Below are 21,780 nucleotides of genomic sequence, written 5' to 3'. Positions count from 1 at the left end.
TCTATGGCAGGAGAAAGATAATGATGAGTCTGGGGTTTGATGTAGCTTTATTTTTTTCAAAGGGAATATCTCAAGATTAATACTGAGTCTCACAAGAACGTACTGAAGTGAGAGTGGTTTATGCTTGCTAACTTCTGCCTGCGCCTTCCTGCCTTTAACCATCGTGCTTGTCTCTCTCCTGGACCCCCTTCTGCTGCCTTCACTCTCCTAACGCCTTCTCTGCTTGTTTAACTCCTTCTCTCCCATTTCTCCAGTACATAAGTGGTTATGTCACGTGTAAGGCACGGATGTGTGGAATTTTCTCGATCCCGGGGACTTTCCGATCAGGCCACACCTGCCATCTATGGCATTCCTGTGAGAGAATGTGCCAACGCCATTTCCTCCAGCCCTAGCCATGACTTTCATCTAACCTCTAGATTACATATGTAGTACGTTACTAGCTGTTATGTATTGTATTATGATATTTTTGAGTCCTGACATCTGTTTGTCTGTCTGTCTGTCTGTCTGTCTGTCTGTCTGTCTGTCTCTCTCTCTCTCTCTCTCTCTCTCTCTCTCTCTCTCTCCTTATCTACAGCCTTTCACTTCTCTGCCTCTTCTGGTTTTCCTTGTCTTGGGCTCCTCCCCTTCCCGTCTAGCCAGTCTCTGTTACAGTTCGCTATTTTCTATTCCGATTCTTCTCCGGTTCCTCTATTGTACTGTACATCCTTCTTTCTTGACTTTATTGGATTTTGTAGCAGCGATTCCTTCTCAAGTTCACAAAAACCCTTAGACTTTTTATACACTGTTTTTCCTTAATAATATCGCCTGCCGTCAGCTCACACAAAATTGTATGGTTGATCCAAACATCAGATGGTGAATGATGACAGTTTCAACAATGTCTCCTTTATGTACACTCAGCAAAATATAATTAAATTTTATGTTTTGTGTCAGAAAACACCCTGAGATTATCCTGACCACAATAGTTGATCTTGTGTTACCTGTTTATACTGTTGTGTGCATGTTATGTATTTACCCGTATCTTTTCATTTGTGTCTCAAAAAGTAGATATAATTTTGATGGATACGTGGGCAGTGGCTCAAAGGAGAGCTGATTAAAATTCGATGTGGATTTGGATTAGTTTGCAGGAAAGCATACATTTTATTATGTTCGAGTAGGTTTGCATTCAGTGAAAATGTGTAGCGGGGCAGACCGAGACCACAGAATTGACTGACTATGTGAGATTGGATATTAGTATGGTAGAAAACAGGAATTATCGAAGTAAACCATAAATATTTTTGGGGTTGGTGTAAGCATGTGCTTTCTGAGTGCTTTCTACTTTTCTAATAATTTAGTCATGTTTATGATGTGTGTGTGTTTTGTGGTTCGGTGCTTTTCATTCTTACATGCAGTCTCATTTATTTTAGATCTTATCCAGTTCTTCCTTGTCTTACCTGTTGGTCTTGGATTTATAATTTTATTTTTTACACTTTTCTTCTGTTTTTGTTCTCGTAACTTCTGACTTCTCTCAATCTCTCCTCCTTATCAGGGACTTTGTCTTTTACTCCCTCTTCTAACTTCTTTCCTCTTCCATTTTGCTGTCTGTTCTCTTCATCACGTTTTCCTTCCGTCTACTCTCTTACTGCACATTTTAATCGTGTTGAAGGTTGTTCTCATGTCGAATGCCTGTGAAGGTGGTAATATCTTCCCTAAATTGTCTGTTTGTCATCATGTTACACATACATTTCTCTAATTTCCAAAGTCTTCTTGAGTCTATCCTCTAAAGCGAAATTAGGTGTCGCACTTTTCTTCTCAAAACCGCTTTGACAGTCATAATGGATTTCGTCCGAAGCGCCCAGTTATTGATCCTTATAGCGTACATTGCTTTCAAAATCCTCGTCCACCCTTGCCCCTGCATAGTGCTGAAACTTTTGGCGTTGTGCTACACATATCAATGGCCTTGGACAGTGTCTGACATGAATCTTTAGTTTATGAACCTGCCTCTAACGGGGTCCTCCTCTTCTAAACCTTTATGTTTCCTCCCGATCGTTCTTTTGCAGCTGTTGTAGACGCACACTGTTTTTCTTCTTGACTACCCCTGGGGGTAGGGGGCTTCAAGAATACTCCCCCAGTATCCCTGCTTGTCGTACGAGGCGACTAAAAGGGTTGGTGGTGGGTTAGTGCCCCATCCCGTAAAAAGAACTAACTAAAACAGCGAATAAAGCGCCTCGTACCCGGACGGACCATACGTTGACGACTAAGGAACAGACAAAGGACATTCTTAGGGTGGGAATGTGGAATGTGAGAGGAGTGAATGATGAAGTGAAAGAGAGAGAGATTGTTCAGGTGCTTGAGGATGCAAAAGTGGATATATGTGATTGGACTGAAACTAAATGGGAAGGTGAAAAGGGTGAGAGAATGGGAATATGGTTTAGGTATATATGTGGGAGTCAACGAAAATGAGAGGACAAGAGAGGGAGTATGTCTGATGATAAGCAAGAAGTGGAAGGAGAATATAAGAGAGTATGGAATGTGAGTGCAAGGATTGTAAGGTGAGGATGAAAGTAGGTATACAAGCGTGGGCGATTGTATGTGTGTATGTCCCGACAGAGGATCGAGTGGCAAGAGTGAAAGACAGCTTTAAAGGAGTGTAGAAGTTGTATGGACAAGTTTGAGAGTGAGCAAGAGACTGCTGTTGATTGGAGACATGAATGGCAAAGTTGGGAATGTAATGAGTGGATGGAGTGGTTGGTCAGTGGGGTGTGCCAGCCGGATGCAGATGGGAATGGAAGTGCTTTGGTGGACATCTGTGCTGGAAAGGGGTTGGCAATAGCCAACACCTACTTTCGGCATAAGATGATCCACCAGTACACATGGAGAGTAATGAGGAGGATGTGGATGGTGAACTTGTTGAACGAAAGGCAATGATAGACTACGTGTGTGTGGATAAGCGAATGAGAAGACAAGTGTTGGATGCAAGAGTGTGGAGAGGGTGGGGGAATGGAGTCTCGGACCATCACTTAGTGATGGCCAAGGTAGAGCTGCAAAAGAAAGTGGTTGAGGAGACGAAGGGGAAGACAGGAGGAAGCAACTCCTGTGAGAAGAGTGGAGAAATTGAGAAAATGACAAAGTATAAGAGCATAGTGGAAGAAAGATTGGGAAGGTATGAGCTAGAGCAGATGGAAGAGGTGGAAGAAGTATGTAAGATATTCACGGAAGAGATAGGAGCAGCGTGGGTGAGGTGTGGTTTGTGGAGTGAGGAGATGCAAGGGTGTTCAAGGGACAGCATGGTGGAATGGGATGAGGTGAAACGGGCTGTGGAACAAAAGAAGAGGGCGGCTGTAGTGAATGGCTAGCTTGTGCAGAGATAGGGGAGAAGATGAGAGAGAGAAGAGAGAGGTATATGTGAGCAGGAGAAGGGAGGTTAAGAGACTGGTGAAGGAACGTAAAAAGAAAGTGGATGAAGAGTTTGGGAGGAATCTGAGTGTGAAATGGAGGGAGAGTAAGAAATTGTTTTGGGAAGGAGGTAAAGAAAGTAAGGCAAGGTGTGAAAGGGGAAATAGTAGGGGAGTGAAAGATAGGAATAATAGATTGTTATGGAGAAGAGAGAGAAACTGAGGAGATGGAAGGAGCACTTTGAGGATTTGTTGAATGTAGAGAGTGAGAGCAGTGCGAGTATAAGTGGTTGGGGAATGGGCTGGGAGAACAGCAGATGAGAGGAGGGAGGAAGAGATTAGTAGGGGAGGAAGTAGTGGAAGCGATGAAGAAGATTAAGTTGGGAAAGGCCTCAGGAATTGATGGAGTGTGTGGTGAAATGCTTAGGTATGGGGGTGAGATTGTTATGGAGTGGATATGGAAGTTGTGTAGATTGGCTTCAGAAGAGGGAAGGGTTCCAGAGGACTGGAAATCAGGTATAATTGTTCCTTTATACAAAGGAAAAGGGGGAGAGAGAAGTATATGGTAACCATAGGGGTATTTCTGCTTCACTTAGTGTGACTGGTAAAATATATGGTAGAATACTCATTGACAGGGTTAGGCATAAGGACAGAGGAGCTAGTTGGAGAAGAACAAGGGGGATTTAGGAAGGGAAAAGGGTGTGTAGATCAGATATTTGTTCTAAGATGTTTAGTGGAGAAGTATCTAGAGAAGGGAAGGAAAGTGTATGCTGCCTTCATGGACTTGGAGAAAGCTTATGACAGAATAGATAGGCAAGGTAAGGGGAAGGTATTAAGAATATATGGAGTGGAGGGGAAATTGTTGAGTGCCATGTACGAGGGAGCTAGGGGCTGCGTGCGAGTGGATGGTGAGCTGAGGGAGTTCTTTGATCCTTGGGCCGTGGGACTGAAACAGTAGTTGAGTGATGTCTCCATGGCTGTTTAATATATACATGGATGGGGTTGTAAAGGAGGTGCAGGGTAGGGGCAGTGGATGTGGGGGTGGCTCTAATGAATGAGGGTGAGATTTGGAAGCTTCCGGTGTTGTTGTTTGCTGATGATACAGTACTGTTGAGTGAAGATGATTGAGAGTTGTACAATGGTGAATGAATTTGGGACAGTGTGTAGGAGGAGGTAGTTGAAAGTTAATGTAAACAAAAGTAAAGTGAGGTTGGATGTAGAGGATATGGAGAATGTGAGTGCATTCAGGTACTTGGGTAGTGTGGATGAGTAGAGATGGAACTTTGGGGGATGAAGTGTGAAAGGGTACAGCAGGGAAGGAAGGTTGTTGGTACACTGAAAGCAGTGATGAGAAATAGGGAGGTGAGTATGGAAGTTAAGAAACTGCATGATAGTATTGTGATCCCTACCCTGACGTATGGAAGTGAGGCATGGACCTTGCAAGAGGGGAAACAAGTCAAAAGTGAGAGCAGTGGAAATGAGTTACTTGAGAGGAGCATGTGGAGTGACGTGGATGAAGAAGTGAAGGAACGCTGTGGGGTGGATGTGGATGTGGTTGAGAAGATTAGGAGAAATACACTGAGGTGGTTTGGACATGTGAAGAGAATGGAGAGCGAAAGACTGACTAAGAGTGGTGTATGTAGGTGAGGTGGAGGGAGGGAGAGGGAGAGTGTAGACCGAGGATGAGGTGGAGGGATGGAGTTGAGAGGTATATGAGGGAGGGGGGTGAGTTGAGGGGAGGGTAGTCAAATGATGGGTGACAGAGCTCACTTGGAGGCGTTTTGTCTGCGGCCACCCTCTTTGGATTAGGGCGTCGGACTATAGATAGATAGATAGATAGACTAATCGTCTAGTATGTTGTTCTGGATTCTTTTCATTCACTAACCTTTCTTTCTTCTCTCCATCAGTTATCTTCTACCTTTGTCCAGTAACAAGCTGACGACCACTTCTCCAATATTTCACCCGTTTTCTCAATAATAGTCAGACCAATGTTTCATTAGTCTGTTATTCCTGACGAAGACAGAGTTCTTGCTTTAGTATCGGTTCTGGGTCATCTTTTATTAACCCACCCTGGCCCCGTCGACGTATGGGTACGTTAAAACGATTCTCGTATTTGCCAGTCCCGGCGTACAAATCGGTATCAGTTGTGCAACTGCAAAGTGTATAATTTCGACAATTTTCGAATTTCGCGCTTGATTTGCGGTACGTATCCTCGCACGACCTTCCCTACCTGCCACCAGGTAGGGACACTCAGCCACCCCGGCATGACCTGTAAACTAACGCTACCACTGGCCCACTCACCTGGTAGCAACGGTCCTGCTCAGGACATGACTAAGAGAGGTCCCTCAGAGGGCGAAATTCCAGTTGCCCTGGACGCCTTTACAGGCGACAGTGATTCCCCACTGGACAACGAGGTTGTGGATAAAGATTATGTGCAGCCAGAGGAGGAAGAAACCACCAGCAGTGATGAAGAAGTCCCGTCTCCCCAGGAAGCGGCAGTATGTGACTTACTGTGCTACTAGAGAGGGGCAGTGCTGGCCAAGAAAACCATGTGGAACATCCTATGCCTATCCCCAACGTGATTTGGAACCAGATTTCCGGCGATGAGGACGCAGGACGGTTGATTGATTGATTGTAGTAAAAACTGGAGGCAGAACTGCTAAGGTCATATGCCAATGGACAACAAGATAAAAACACATGGCAAATAAATTGTGCATAGTTAATAACTTTTTCTAGAAATAATACACTGAAAATAATAAAAGAATAGTTAAAAGAGAAAACAATTTCTTATAAAGTGGAAGGAGGCTCCGCCTCTCCTGAAGAAAAACAAAAACACTGGTAAAAACGCTATGGACTCCCTAAGCATCGAGGGAGAGACAGTAGGCACCATCTACCCCTGTATGCCTATGGAGGAATCTCCTGACGCAGGTCCCCCTGGCTTGGACACTCAACCAGCAAGTGATAGACAGTAAGGGGAACAAAGCAATCATCACAGCACGGTTGAGTCTTGCCACTCATCAGGAACCCATGTGTAAGCCGAGAGTGCCTAATGCTAAGCCTAGCAAGAGCTACCTCCAATCGCCGAGGCATGGAAGGGAGAACCTCTTTGGCACAACCACTCTCTGGAAGACTCCTCTTTCAGCTTATCATGAGCAACACCATCCCAGCGTCTCTGCCAACACACATGCATTCTGTCCCGCAAGTAAGAAGTGTTAGATCAGATGCCGGAAGCGGATATTCTGTTGGGGGCTGTTGAGTAGCCGCAGCCTTGGCACAATGCATCCGCAGTCTCATTGCCCACCACACCAATATAAAGGGAACCCAGTTGTAAAATCCCCACTCTTCCCCTGATGACGTAATGAGAAACAGCTCACTCCAAAATAGCTAAAACTATGGGAAGGGAAGAGCAAAGAGTCCAGGGCCAAAAGCGCCCTTGAGAGTCGCTACAAAATAGTAAAATAATTGTCAGGATGAACAAACACCAACTTCAAGGCTAAAATGATGGCTGACAACTCTGCAGTAAAACTGAGGCAACCAAAGGAAGACTACCTCCACGGCTAAAATTGGGAAATACCACTCCAAAACCAACACCTGATGCGGATTTAGAGCCATCAGTATACACAGGCACAGAACCACCATGACTAGAAGAATGTTCTAAAAATAACCTTAAAAGACAATGAGGATGCGATAAAATCCTTTGAACCTGCAATAGGCCTGCAGAAAGTTACCTTGGGCAATATCCAAGGCGCAACCCTCGGGATCCGAACAGGACTGACAAGTACTGCTGACAAACCAAACCCCTCCATTATATCCGGGAAACTCCCATAGCCAAATGGACGAGGCATGCGAGGGTGTCTACTATAACACAAAAGACAAGATCACTTGTCACACCCTCACAGACAAGTGAGTCTGGAAGAATGAATCTGGAGCCAGCACCGCACTGCAACAGACTGATGCAGTAGATTCTCAAGGGAGGCACACCAGCTTCCACCAATAAGCTGGGACTTGGAGAGGACCGAAAGGCCCTAGTTGCAAGGCAAAGACCAATATGATAGACAGCATCTAGAGTTTTTAGTCTTTGATTCTGTGGCAGAGAGGAATATACCTCACAGCCATATGACAGCTTAGAGGTTACAAATACCTGAAACAAATGCAAGAGTGTCCTTCGATTAACACCCCAAGAGGCGGACAGAACCCTCAATAGATTGAGAGCCTTCATACATGATGTTTTAAGATTTGCCAAGTGTGAGACCCATGTCAAACGACAATCAAAAAAGTCAGGCCCAAGAATTTCTTGCCCTGTCACACAACGGAGTCTCCTGCCACAAAGCTGGAGATCAGGGTCCGGGTGTACCCTCTCAGCCTTCAGAAGTGCATAGCCACAGTCTTTGAAGGGGAAAACCGAAAACTCTTGAAACATCCAGGCAGAAATCTTGTCCAAGGCAAGTTTGCACCAGCCGCCGCTCAATAGCAGACATGCGGGAGCCAGAAAACCATATAGCTAAGCCATCCACATAAAGGGATGAGGATACCCCAGCAGGCACAGTGTCAACGAAACCATTAATGGCCACTTCAAACAGGGAAACACTTAAGACACTCCCCTGCGGGACACCTCCCTCCTGGCACAGTGGCGCAGAGAGGGTAGAACCCACACAGGACCCGAAATACACGATCAGTCAAGAAGTCCTTAAGCAACACAGGCAGGCGACCACGTAAACGAAAGGCATGAAGTTTTTGGAGGATGCCATAAGGCCAGGCAGTGTCATAAGTTTTTCAAGGTCAAAAAACACAGCCACAAGCTGTTGCTTGGAGGCAAAGTTTTCACAGATTGACGCCTCAAGCCTGGATAAGGTTGTCTGAAGTGCGCCGTACCACGGAAACCACTCTGCGATGGAGAGAGAAAGCAAACTTCTCCAGAAACCACATAAGCCTGACATTGTCCATCTTTTCGAACAGCTTGCACACACATGATGTTAAAGTGACAGGGCGATAGTTGGAGACTTGGGAATGGTCCCTACTAGGCTTGGGAAAGGGGAGGACAATACCCAACTTCCAACTCTCTCGGAATAGAGCCCTTTACTCCAAACCCTGTTAAAAAGGTCCAATAAAAACTAAAGTGAATCAGTGGGAAGATGACGCAGCATAGCTTATGGAATATCGTCAGGCCCAGGAGCAGTGTCATGACACTCTGAAAGGGCAGCACGTAGCTCATGAGGCTGAAATCTAAATTACACAGCTCTCCACCATGAGAGCGAAAGTCAAGACCCAGCCTCTCTTGATTCCCATGACAGGTGGCAAATGGCTGAGAAGGATCCTTTTGTGGAGACATTGTAAAACTGATCTGCAAAAGCAGAGGCTACTGCATCTGGTGCAGACACATGTTCTCTCTGTGAAGGCTCAACACTGGAGGGGAGGGGGCGAGAACCTACCAGACATCTTATGCACCTTTTTCCACACTACAGACAGTGAAGTTGAAGATGTAATTGTAGAAAACATACGACCTCCACGAGTTACGGCGAGCATTCCTCATGACCCATCTATAGTGAGCACGTGCTTTGCGAAACTGTATTTTTAGAAAAACAACATTACGATTACAAAATACCTACGAGCAGCTGCTTTGTAAGTTCCCTTTGCCATGGAGCAGTCATCATTCCACCATGGCACAGGTCTCCGGGAAAAACAGCAGAAGTCCATGGGATAGAATGAACTCCTGCTGAGAAAAATGGTCTTAGTAAAATAACATTCGGTGCATCATCAATAGTTGAAAAATCAGTAACCCTGTTGGCAAATACACATAGTTCCTCAAAAGAGAGACCAATCAGCCTCTGTCCAGACACCAGCGTGCGCAGACGGCCTACAGGAACAGAGCGAGTAGGCTGGACCACTACAGGATAATGGTCACTACCATGTAGATCATCCAAAACCTCCCAAGAAAAATCCGGCAAGGGTACAGTTAGAGGAGGAGATGGTAAGGCCAATGACAGAATACGTGCCAGTCTGGAATACGAAAATAGGGTCGGCCTTCCATCATTTAGGACAACCAAATCTAAATCCCCAACTAAAGAGGCAAGAAGATCATCCCCGGGATTTGAAAGTGAGTCACCCCAGAAAGGATGGCGGCTATTAAGGTCACCAAGGAGCAGGAAAGAGGATGGAAGTTGGCTGATAAGGGTTTCTAGATCAGCTCGTATAACAGGAACTGAAGGTGGAAGGTACAGACAACAGATGGTATAGCACCTCCCAACATGCATCTGTACTGCTAGAAGTTGAAAGGGCAACTGAATCTCAAAGGAAATAAAGGGGACATCAGAATGGCACAAAATTGCACATCCACCGCTGTGACCACCAGGAGGAGATGCATGGAAGGCCTTACAATTTCCTAATGGAAGGGAACTGTCTGTCCCCCACCCTTGTCTCCTGAAGACACACTCTTACTGGGTTCAGAGTAGAGAGTAATAACTGCAATTCCTCCTAATTTGCCATGGCACCTCTACAGTTCCACTGAAGACAGATTGGTACTGATTGAGCCATAGTGATTAGTATTAAATATTATGAACTTAGAAAGTTATGTAGCAACCTCGCTGGGAAGGGAGTGAAAGCCCTTCTTCCTCGGCAGTGGAGCTCTGCCTCACCAAACTCTGGAGAAGGCAATGAAGATTTAGAGTTTCCGTGGGTGGAAGTACCCTTACCCCAAGACATGTCCCACCCATCGCCAGAATAAGTCCGAAACACAGAGACCTTTTTGGAAGACCCACGTGCCCCCATCCGCACACCTCCATGTGAGGGTTCAGCTGGCACCTCGGGGCCAACTGAACCCCCCCATCCAAATCATCCAAAGGTTGGCCGCTGGATGACGGATCAGAGTGGAGCAAGCGACTGAGCTCTATGAGTATCTAAAGACCCAGGCCCCACCACACCTGAGGAAGAGGCAGGGACGGGAATCACAGAAGGGCCATCATGAACATTCACAGACTTAGACGCCACCACCGGGCTGGGTTGTCGAGCGAAGAGCCCCCTGTGAATCCTCATGTGGTACAGAAGTTTGAACCTTAGAAGGAGGGAGTCACTCCAAAAACTCCTCACTCCTCACTCGTTTGAGGTTGGCAGATGCAACCTCCATCTCTGCACCAGAATTTAAAGCATTAGAAACTATAGTGCCACACTGTAAAGAAGATTGAGCAACAGTAGCAGAGCGGACAGATGGTACAGGAGCAGAAGTCGGTATGGAAGTAGCAGCTGATATAGAAGTATGAGAGACGCTGGTTGTTTTGGATATGTCAGGACAAGGATGCACAGGAAGGACATCAGGGAGTTTTGAATGTGTCAAAGCAAAGTGGTAGCATCAACACGGGTGTTTGTCAGCAGGAGGAACCAGAGGAACTGGGATGGGGGGAGGCACCCCCAGATGCTGGAAGAACCACCACAGAGTGGGACACTAACAGAGACAGGAGGCACCTCCCTGGAGGCAGCATAACTGCTTCCAGGCTGCACTCCCTCAGTGGAACCCCCTGGGCGAAGAAGGTCGGGAAGCTGAACCCCGAGAATTTGATGGGGCACTGGGTGATGGCAGAGGCACCGGCCGGGTAGCTTTATGGCGAGACAACGCAGCAGCAAAGGTAACCCCAGGGCGAATGAACCGCCTCCCTTACCCTGGCCTTTGCCTCAGAAAAAGGAAATTTTTCTCCTTTCTTCGGACAGAAATGATCTCTGTATTCATATTTGTATACTTCGTAATCCCTTGAGGAGGCTGCATGTGCTCCTCCACAGTTCAAACATTTAGAGGGTTGAGAACAATCATCTATACCATGAGAAATTCCACCACAATTTCCACAGACCTCAGGAAGGCCAGACGCTTCCCGCCTGCAAGAACGGGGCGGACGTGACCAAATCTTTGACAATAATAGGCATCTTCTAGGTCGGGGTGAACATAAGGTTTAACCTTTAGCTTCCACCATGCAGCAGTGATAACCTCCGGCAAGGTAAGACGGTCAAATGTCAAGATAAGAGTGGGCGGGGGTTAAAATCCCATCAAGCTTCTTCATAATTCTCTGCAATTCTCCTACAACACCCTGAGGAGCCAGCCCCTCTAAGAGGGAAGAATCAGAATATGATATCAAGTCACGAGAATACACAACCCCTCGGGACTGGTTTAGGACCAAGTGACAAGAGGCAGATACAGGATAACCAGCGACCACAGTTAGGGACTGGATGCGTGAACTCTCCTCTTCATTCCTGGCTTCTAGCAATAGAGAACCATCACTCCTGTAAAGAGACCTTGGGGAAATCCACATGCTGAAACTAGACCACTGTGAATCTGAAAAACAATTCAGGTTCTGGAAAGAAGTACCATTATCCATATTAATGACTACATATTTGATGTAAGAGTTATTAACAAAAACACCAGGTAAGAGCTCCATAGAAAAGGCATCGCAATTCACCATTTTGGCAGACGACCCGGAGGGTACAGGGTCATCGGTCAGAGAGTGACCAGCTGATGCCGACTCATGCGGTTGGTCACCGACCACACGAGTGGGCAAAGAAAGGTTCTTTGTATCCATATACATTGGTGTAAAAAAATTGGCACCAAGGAGCCAAGGGAAACCGCCTACCAGGGAGTGAGGGGACCGAGTCTGATGGGAGCTGGGTACCGCGTCCTCAGAGGGTGTCCCCAAAAGTACACCCTGTGATGTGAAAGTTCACTCCCACCAGTGCAAAGACCCCCTTCTCCAACATCCTCCAGCCCAGACACCCAACCAACCAACTCGGGACAGCACCGAGGCGATCCCTCTGGAGGGCAGCACTGATGACCCTTACGGGTAACCTACATTTCAGGGCAGCGCTTAGTCAGGACCCCTCACCCACAACCCCACCACAGTAGGGAGACCCTGCCTGATGTCGTTACATCCGTCAGGCAGGCTTGTGGGATCACAGGGTCACGCAAGCCCCCCCACCACGACAAGGTGGCTTGCCCACGGGGGGTAGGACGGAGGACGGAGTCGTGGGGACGTGCTTCACGTGGCATGGACGTGAGGTAATCACTCATCGTGGCCCAGGAGTGCACACCACGTCGGACGAGCAGGTATGGGCCTGGGGTATTTTGTTTGGGGAGTTAGGAAGTGCTGTGGAGGGAGTGGGGAGTGAAAGAGAAAGTGCAGGGAGGATTAGGGAAAGTGAGAGTGACCTGGAGTGAGTCATTGCTCTCCCTAGGTAATGTGACGAGGCGTAGTGTATCACGTGGGCGAAGGCGGGTGCGTTCAGTATCACGTGGGCGAGTGCGGGTGCGTTCAGTATCGCGTGGGGTTGTGATGGAGGGGGGAAGGTGGGGAGGAAGCCACTCCCAAGCACGTCTTATGCTCCCCAATATCCCCTAACACGTGGTCGACCTAGGGTGCGTGAGAAAGCACGAAAGTTGTCATGGAGGGGGAAGGTGGGGAGGAACCACTCCCCAGCACGTCTTATGCTCCCCAATATTCCCCTACTTCTTCTCCACAGCCCCCTAATGTTCCTCAAGGCCTTAAGGGTAAGGGAAAGTGGAAAGGGTAAAGGCAGAGGGAAGAGGAGTGACAGTGGGGAAGCCCTCCACACTCCTTCTCCCCCACCAGGACCTCCTCCCCACCCAGACGAAGGCGGTGATGGGGCTGATGGGGACGAGGGATTTGTGGGATGGACTGGGGAGGATGGGAGTGATTTTCTCCCTCATTCACCCCTTCACTCGAGTAGGGGCACTCTGGCTGCATTGCTCCCGGAATTCACCGTAATTCCACCAGGCTGGATTTTTTCCACCTGTTTTTTAGTGAGGCATTTGTGGATCAGATTGTATACCAAACCAACCTGTTTGCAAGCACCCAGCGCCTTGAGAGTGAAAGATTGGGAACAAGGAGTAGGTATTCTATCATATATGATTACCCTGTCTCCTTTCAGAAATGTTCCAATTTTTTGCCCTGGTCCTTTTGATGGGTATTATTATTATTTTCTATTATTTATTTTTTATTTTTTTGGTATAATAACTCATGGCGGCGCAACTGCCAGGGTCATATGCCGCCGTATACCAAAGAAGTAAAAAAGTAAAAAACAAAAACAGAGGATAAACCACACAATCAAAAAGGAGAAATTCTAACATATTATTAAGAAGTCCTGCCTCCTTCACTTTGATGGGTATTATATGAAAGAACAGAATTCCTGCCACTGGACTAGGGGACCCTGTTATGTTTACCCCAATATTTGGTCAAGTGATGAGCCGTAATCGGTTTCAACAAATTCTAAGTCGCCTCCAAATTCCCATGATGCTCATGATCCTGCAAATGCGAACGAACATTGATAAAATGAGGCGAATTAGGTTGGTCTCTAGATCACCTGAGGCAAACCTTTCGTTCCTCGTCTCTATCCCTATAGAGACCTTGTCATAGACGAGAGTCTCGTGTTGTGGAGAGGCAATATTAGGCAGTATATACCTGTAGCAAAAAGGCACCGTTTTGGGTTCAAGATGTTTGTTATGTGTGACTGTAGGACCGATACGTGCGCATTATAGTCTTGTACACCGGTGCACAGACAGACATAATAGAAGATCGAAGTATTGGACTGTCGGGAGCAGTGGTAGCATCGATGATAGAAGACTACCTTCATCGTGGTCACGTCGTCTACCTGGACAACTGGTACACTAGCCCTCTTTTCGCTTGTTATCTTCACACGCATGAAACGTGGAGTCTAGAAACCATGAAGGTGAACCGGCGTCATACGGCCAAGGTAGGGTGAAACTTGTAAGGAATGAGGATGTCTTCTTCAAAGCCAACACCATCCTTGCAACTGTGTGGGAACTATTACCAGAGAAGTACGCCTCTTTGTCAACGGTTCACCGCCCCTTGATGCACCGTACTGATTCCGTAGATTACCGTAGCAAAAACAGGCGTCACATTTGGAAACTTGAGTGTGTCATGGACTATAACATAAACATGCGCCTGGTGGACCAGTCAGACTCCATGATATCGACAGTAGAGTGTGCCAGGACCACGATGAAGTGGTGGTATAAGAAACTATTCTTTCACTTGCTAGACATCACTGCTCTGAATTGCCACCACCTTCTCGCCATGACAACAGGAGTTCAGGAAACCTTTGAAGGGTTTGTGAGGGAGCTCACAAGAGAGATGTTTGCACGTTATGCTGTTGAAAGGCCCCAACATCGCACCCGGACTGCTCGTATTGCCCAAACTCCCCTGAGAATATCCGGCCGCCATTTCCCCATTCCTATCCCTCCCCAGCCAAACAGACCTAGGCCCCAACGCGGGTGTCACGTGTGTAGCAATTCCCGGGTGAGACTCACGAGACAGAGGAAGGACACCCGCTATGAGTGCGTGGAGTGTGACGTGGGCCTCTGTATTCACCCATGTTTCAGTGAATATCACACGTTGGATGCAATTCTTGATATGGTGTGAATGCGACAGGACGCTGAAACTTATGAAGTAAATGCGACAAACAGACGCTCAGTGAAATTATCAGTCATGTTGATCTCCAAATATTAGTATAAAGTGCATACGGGTATAACATAAGTGCAAAAATTGTATGTAAGTGTATAAATATGCTGTAAGTGGAAACATACATAGCGATAGGTTTTATGATGCGATATTCTGTCGCTCTGTGCAATAAATACGGCCCGTAATTATGTAATTATTATTATTGGAAATGCTAACGGGTATATTATAAGTTCAAATTATTGTAAGTGCTGAAAAATATTCTAAGTCAAATATTCATAGCGTGTGTATAGAGATGCGATATCCTGACGCTCTGCTGAATGAATAAGGCCCGTAATAATGAAAATAGAAGTCAATACGTGGGAAAGTGTGTAATATATGTGAAGAATTAGTATAGAAGTGTGTGAGTATTATGTTGGTCGAAACATTCATTGCGAGGGTATTTTTCATGCGATATTCTGACGCTCACTTGAATAAATAATGCCAGTAAGTATGTACAGTGCAGTATAGGGGTGTAAACGTGTGTAATGTAAGTGGGAAAGTATAATTGGAGTGAATAGATAAAGTAGAAAAAAATGAAACACGAGTGTTTGAGATTGTGGCTGCTACGTGAATATACACTAGCATATCGCTAAATGCTCCTGTAATGAATGTAAATAATTGAAAACATTTACAGTGGTGGAGGAAAGGTTCTATGTAAAGGGAAAAATAATAGGAAAGTGATAAAACAATTGGGTATGTTGAAATACGAGTCATAGCGAGTACGCTTACTAAGCTGATGTGCGCCAAACTTATGCTGCATGTCATCATAATGAATGAAAACATCTGAAAACACTTACAAACAGTAGAAATTGTAAAAATGTCATTGAAAACAGAAGTAAACAAGAAGAAAAAAATGATATGTTGACTGATACAAGAAACTTAGCATATAGCATGTTACGACTCGGACCTAACTCGCTATGCTCGCGCTGATGGCACACCAGGCAACAGTTCCGGGCCTTGGGCCCCCAGTAGTAGTAGATGTGGCAGAAGTGTGTGTGTTTGTTCGTTTGTACGTGCTCGAAAAATGTTCGGATCGTCAATCCTCTCACTCCATTGTGAACGTGAATCGGCCTTTGTCAGCAGTTTTAATTAAAAGACAAATCTCTCTTTAATCTGTGCTGATAATGCTATATACTGATTACTTAATGACCTGGAAAGAGAGAGAGAGGGGTGTATCAGTTATGGAGGATATCCAATCATCGTGGAGTATAATGTAACGGGTAGCAATGCAACAATATTTCATTTTTTTTATTGTTATTAGGAATACAAAGTGTCAGTAACTTGAAACGATCCACAATAATGACTGGGAAAACTATTATCATGTCCAATACAAACAACCTAGCTGTTTGTCCCCCCCCAACTCCGACCCAAGTACCGTCCTGACCTCTCGCCTTCTCCCCATAACCACACACCGCCATCTATGGAGAGTGAACTCAAAGGCCGAATCATGTTCACAACGGAGTGAGAGAGTTGACGATCCGAACATTTTTCGAGCATGTACAGACGAACAAACACACACTTCTGCCACATCTACTATATTTTGCTACTGGGGGCCCAGGCGGAACTGTTCCCGGGTGTACAATGCTTATTTTTCATATATATGTGTCTGAAATCCATTATATTGTTACTGTTATTGTTTATTAGTTCAAATTCAATAAATATAGAGGTGTTGGGTGTGTTGTTTCTCCCAGTATTCCTTACCATAGGAAACGTGAGCGCCTGATACGTCAATGAAAGAATACGATACCTGGCGCGGGGGACCTCACCTGTTCCGACCACTTATAGACCACGGTAAGCCCTTTCTTGGTGATTTTCCTTCGTTTCTCAAACTAAGCTGAAGTTTGAGCCAAAAAAAAAATTTTTTCCAAAAAGGCTCGGGACTGGGGGATGTCGGAAGTGCGGAAAACCTCGGGACGTGACGGGTTAAATTACAGTATTCAACATATTGATCTCATTGCGCTGTCCATCAAGCAACTTAGTACTTTAGTTTAACTGAATATCATTAGGGTCTCTTTCTCGGAATTTATATTGGAATCCTGGGAGAATCAGATTACGTCTCTTACGAAAATATATTCTGAAGCACAGAGAGTATTCATTAGATTCTGAGCTTTGTTTTACCCTATTCAGATGCTGACTTCACAGAGATCTGTTTGCCTTTGTGACAAAGTACAGTTGTCGTGTGTGTGTGTGTGTGTGTGTGTGTGTGTGTGTATGGGGAGAGGGGAAGGGCAAACATCACATAGCGCAGTTCTAAACAAGATGGTCCCAGTAGTTTTTCCACTTATCGGCTACTCTCATCTCATTAAATTTCTGCATTCTTTCTCTCTCTCTCTCTCTCTCTCTCTCTCTCTCTCTCTCTCTCTCACACACACACACACACACACACACACACACACACACCCACACACACACACACACAAACACACAAACACCTCATACGGCACACTTATATTCAAATTTCTCACCCAGTACATATATTATTGTCGTACTTGAACGCCATTGTTGTATGTCGGTCCCAAGCTCGCCCTTTGTCGTTTGTTATATGTTTTTATATTGTCTTTGTTGGTAACGTGACTCTTGTTTGTCTAATATGAATTTTATGACAGCTTCAGCAGTTACTCAGCAAACTTGTATAAGTTTTCCTGACAGTTTCTAGCATTAATTCTTAGTCAAAGTTAATTAGCTTTTTTTTCAGGATTTTGCAATTTCATACTGTCTGGAGGCATTTTCATGCTTAATATTGGGGATACAGTTATTCCTTTATTTCCTTAGGTTTTTACTTCATGTCAGTTTTTACTTCAGTGTCTTTTATGAATAAAATTCACGCTGTAATAGGTGATGACTTTTCTTGATTCTGGAAATACTTGGAAAGGAGTTCTTCTTGACTTTTAAGACATAAATTTCCCTTTCAGATTTGTGATTCCTTTGAATCCAACTCAGTTATACCAGTTATCCCACACACGACTACTTAACTTCATGCACGTGCACTGGTAGTGTGTGCTGGTGGGTGGGACTAAGATGAGTGTGTGGTTATGTGGGTCAGGATGAGTATCGTAAGCCTTTTAGCATGTTTCTGTGAGCTTACCTTACTTTTGAGAGAGAGAGAGAGAGAGAGAGAGAGAGAGAGAGAGAGAGAGAGAGAGAGAGCATAACTTGGATATTTTTACTTTGGCTCAATGGCAGCCATACAATACACTGCACTAAAAAAATTTTTCATCACCTGTGAAGGGTTAGAACGATGGGCGTTCATTTAGTGAGTAATTCCGTAATTATTTTATTATAAAATAGTTGGGAGTATTAAAAAGTTGATTTAATTTTGTCTCAGTGGCTGGAAACTTTTTATCGCAGCTAACGTTATTTTTTTTTATTTTTTATTTTTATATATTTTTTTTTTTTAACACAGACATTCGTGGTTGTCAGTAATTGTTACTCTTAACCATCAAAGTCATGACAACCCCGTATTCTACTGCAGCTAACATCAGATAACTCTACTCACCTGAGAGTGAGTTCATTATGAGCCTGGCAGTGTTAGACCATCAGCGACAAACAAATGCAGTAAATACGGATGGAAAGGTGATGAAAGAAAACGATACATCATTAGAGGATATCCAACACACCTTAGTTCATGTAACTTGTCAGTGTTGTATACATTCTTCTCTCTCTGACAGTCATATGATGCCATTCAGAGGGCTGGAATCACGTAAGCCAACCAGAGACTTCCTGAACGGATGTCAAGCTGGGTCTCCAGCTGCCATAATTACAAACCTTCTTGAGCTTTACCTCTCATCGTCGTACCAACTCTGTTATATTATGAGAAAACCGGCAGACAGTTTTATTCACCTGAAGCGTCAGAGGAGCCTAAAGGTGTTAATATTGTTGTCATTTACTTTCTCCTTGTCAAAACAACTTTAGTATTCTGTTGCAACTATGAGCAGACGAATTTATCATGTAAAATGTCACTTTTTTTTTTATGTGTCTGTCTCTGGGCATAGGCTTCACAGCCTGCTCCCAAGGCCCAGTAATCCACCTACATACCATACACCTGTACATATCACCGCTTCGGCGCTAACACCCACAGCTCATACTGAATACATGCTAGGCTGTCTCATACATGACCCACATTGGAATTAGCAGGGGTATTTTTACGACATGTCGGTGGGTCTTCTGGTAGATCAGTAAAGTCTGTCATCAATGAAATTCAAATCATTAAACTGTTCCCTGTCCCAGCGGGATTTGAACCTGGGTCCGGTAGGGACTGCAGGCCACCTCTCTACCGGTTAAGCCACCACCATGGTGTTGTTTTGACCACGAGAGGATAAAGATCCTTGATGAACACAATCACAGAGTGGGCTAGCTGTGTGGGGAGAGAGTTGGAGTGTAAGGAATAATATCACCACCACCCATACAATATCATTGCAACCTCTTCTCGGACCTCTCCAAGGCTTGAAGCAGGTGCTATTGACATGATTGTTTATATGGTACTGAATACAGATAGGCCACAGTTACATCACTTCACAATTGGATAAGTTCTTTGAGTCCCACACCACATGAACTGTTCCACCACCTAAGTTCCTCCAATACTAGGGTTTTAGAGTTCCTTAAACCAATATATTTGCCTTACGGAACGGCAGAATACGCCACACTGAACAAAAGAATGACTTTATTACCACTGTTAAGAAGTGAGATTTGCCAGTTAAGTAGTTGAGCAGCTTCTTGACGTTGCTCGATGTTTACCGTAGGTTTCGGTACCCGTCAGATTTGCCAGTTTGCTCAAGCTGTTTAGAGCGTAGTTGTTTCGCAAGTTATGCACAATTTTTGTGCTCTTCTTATAATGTTGTATTTATGTGATTGTTTGTTAAATTATGTAATTTAATTTGTATGCTAAATAATTTACAGTGTTATAATGTAAGAAGACTCTGCATGTTTTGATATCTCCAAGTTGGCAATCTGCTGTTCTTATACAATGCAGAAAACATTCAGAGTAATATCGCTATATAAGGATGGGAAAGAGACAAGAGCGGTTCAGTCAGTTTTCAGTTCAGTTTGACCACGCAGTGTCAGCAGTAGGGTTTGTGTATCATCGGTACTTGTGAAAAATAGTGAAGTGTTGTTGTAAAGCATTAAGTGTGATTGAAGCTAGTAATGTTTGTGTAGCTCCAGTGCTTATGAAAACAGTGAAGTTGGAAAGCATTAAGTTTAATTACTTGAAAATAGAGTGCACTGAAGAAGCCAGTGTTTACTTACAACGCCTCAGCTGATCATGTGTACTGTACACCTTAAAAGGCTGACAGGAAGAACAGCTCACTGGGCAATGTCCTTCCTATACTGAACTATCAGCTGCTGGAGCCTGTGCAGTGTGGCAGGGACGTTACACTGGTGTCAGGAGTGGGAATATTTAGGCTGCAGTAAGTCTAACTTCGACATGGACGCAGATGTGCAGACTAGCTCTCGTGCTGGGCAGGAGGAGGAAAATGTCCCTGGCGACAACTGTGAAGTTATTACAGGCACAGAAGAAAGACTCAAAGAACAATTACAGGCACAAGAAAGAACTCCAAGAAATTTACAAGCCCAAACTGAAGAACAAAAGAGCTCAGAAAATAAATCAGAGAACAACTGCAGGCATAGAACAAAGAACAGAAAGAACGATATGAACAGCTTCAGGAGGCATTACAGAGCAACAGAGTGAAGTACAACTGAAGGTGGAAGGACAGCTAGATGCATTCATGGGGGAAATGAAGGAAGAATAGGAACAGCTTATGAAGGAAGTAGATGCCAAGCTAGAGCACAAAAGCATGATGTAAGGAATAATGTGATGGAGTGCAGACAGCATGTAGACGACCAGCTGAAACATGTCGACGACCAGTTGAAGACACTATGAGGAATTTGTGATGGAGTGCAGACAGCATGTAGATAGCCAGTTGCAGCATGTAGTCGACTATATAAAGATAATTAGTGAGAAAACTGAAGCTGTAGAGAAATATTGCACTGCTGAGCCTCAGGCTAATGTACAGGGAGCATATGAAAAGAATGGACGGTGTATGGTGAATCTTGACAGATCCTTAATGAATCTAAAGGCATTACAGGTTGAATAATCAGAACTTAGAGATTTAAGTCCTGACTTAATTATGATGCCCCTGCTTTTAGACCCCAAACCAGTGAGTGCATGGCTATAATGGGGTCCAACTAAGAAGAAACCTCAGGAATTGGATGGCAGAGTATCTTGGGTTTATTGTGCATAGTCTGAGTTACTCTTTGATCAGAATGGTTGGGATGATAGGCAGAGGGCAGTGCAACTTGCTACTAGCCTTAAGGGTGCTGCACTGGAAATTCTGGGCCGGATGTCATGATCGAGAGGAACAGTTATTATCAGTCCCTAGTAGAAGCTGGAGCGCAGATATGGAATCATGTACCAGACTGAGGTTTACAGAGTGTCTGGCCGTACGGGCTCGAGGAGAATCCCTACAAGGCTTGCTCATGACCTGGAGTATGGCATATAAGGCATACCCTGGGCTGCACTCTAACCTGTTGGCTGTTCTTCAGGACCGGTTCATCAATGCTCTTGACAGTGCAGAGCTGAAAGTGCAAGTGAAGCATATGCAACCCAGAAGCATGAAAGAAGCACTAGCCAGGGCTCAAGAGTTTCCTGAGTCCTACGTCAGTTCAGGTTATAGGGCAGGATTCAGGGCAAGAAAGGCACAGGTATGGGGAAAATTTTTAAGAACAGTCCTAGTACTTTGAGAAGCCAGGACATCAGAAAGTGGACTGCAACAAATGGAAGAGAGAACAGGAGAAGATCAGAGGAAGTTGCTGGTTCTGCAGGAAGCTGGAACACAAGAAGGTGGATTGTTACAAATGGAAAAAGAAGCAAGAATGGAACAGTGCAAGGAAATCTCCCATTGCAA

Source organism: Coenobita brevimanus, chromosome 35, assembly GCF_032717465.1.
Source record: "Coenobita brevimanus isolate Jiangsu-jjx chromosome 35, ASM3271746v2, whole genome shotgun sequence".
NCBI classification, from domain to species: Eukaryota; Metazoa; Arthropoda; class Malacostraca; order Decapoda; family Coenobitidae; genus Coenobita; species Coenobita brevimanus.
This window is presented reverse-complemented; position numbering follows the sequence as displayed.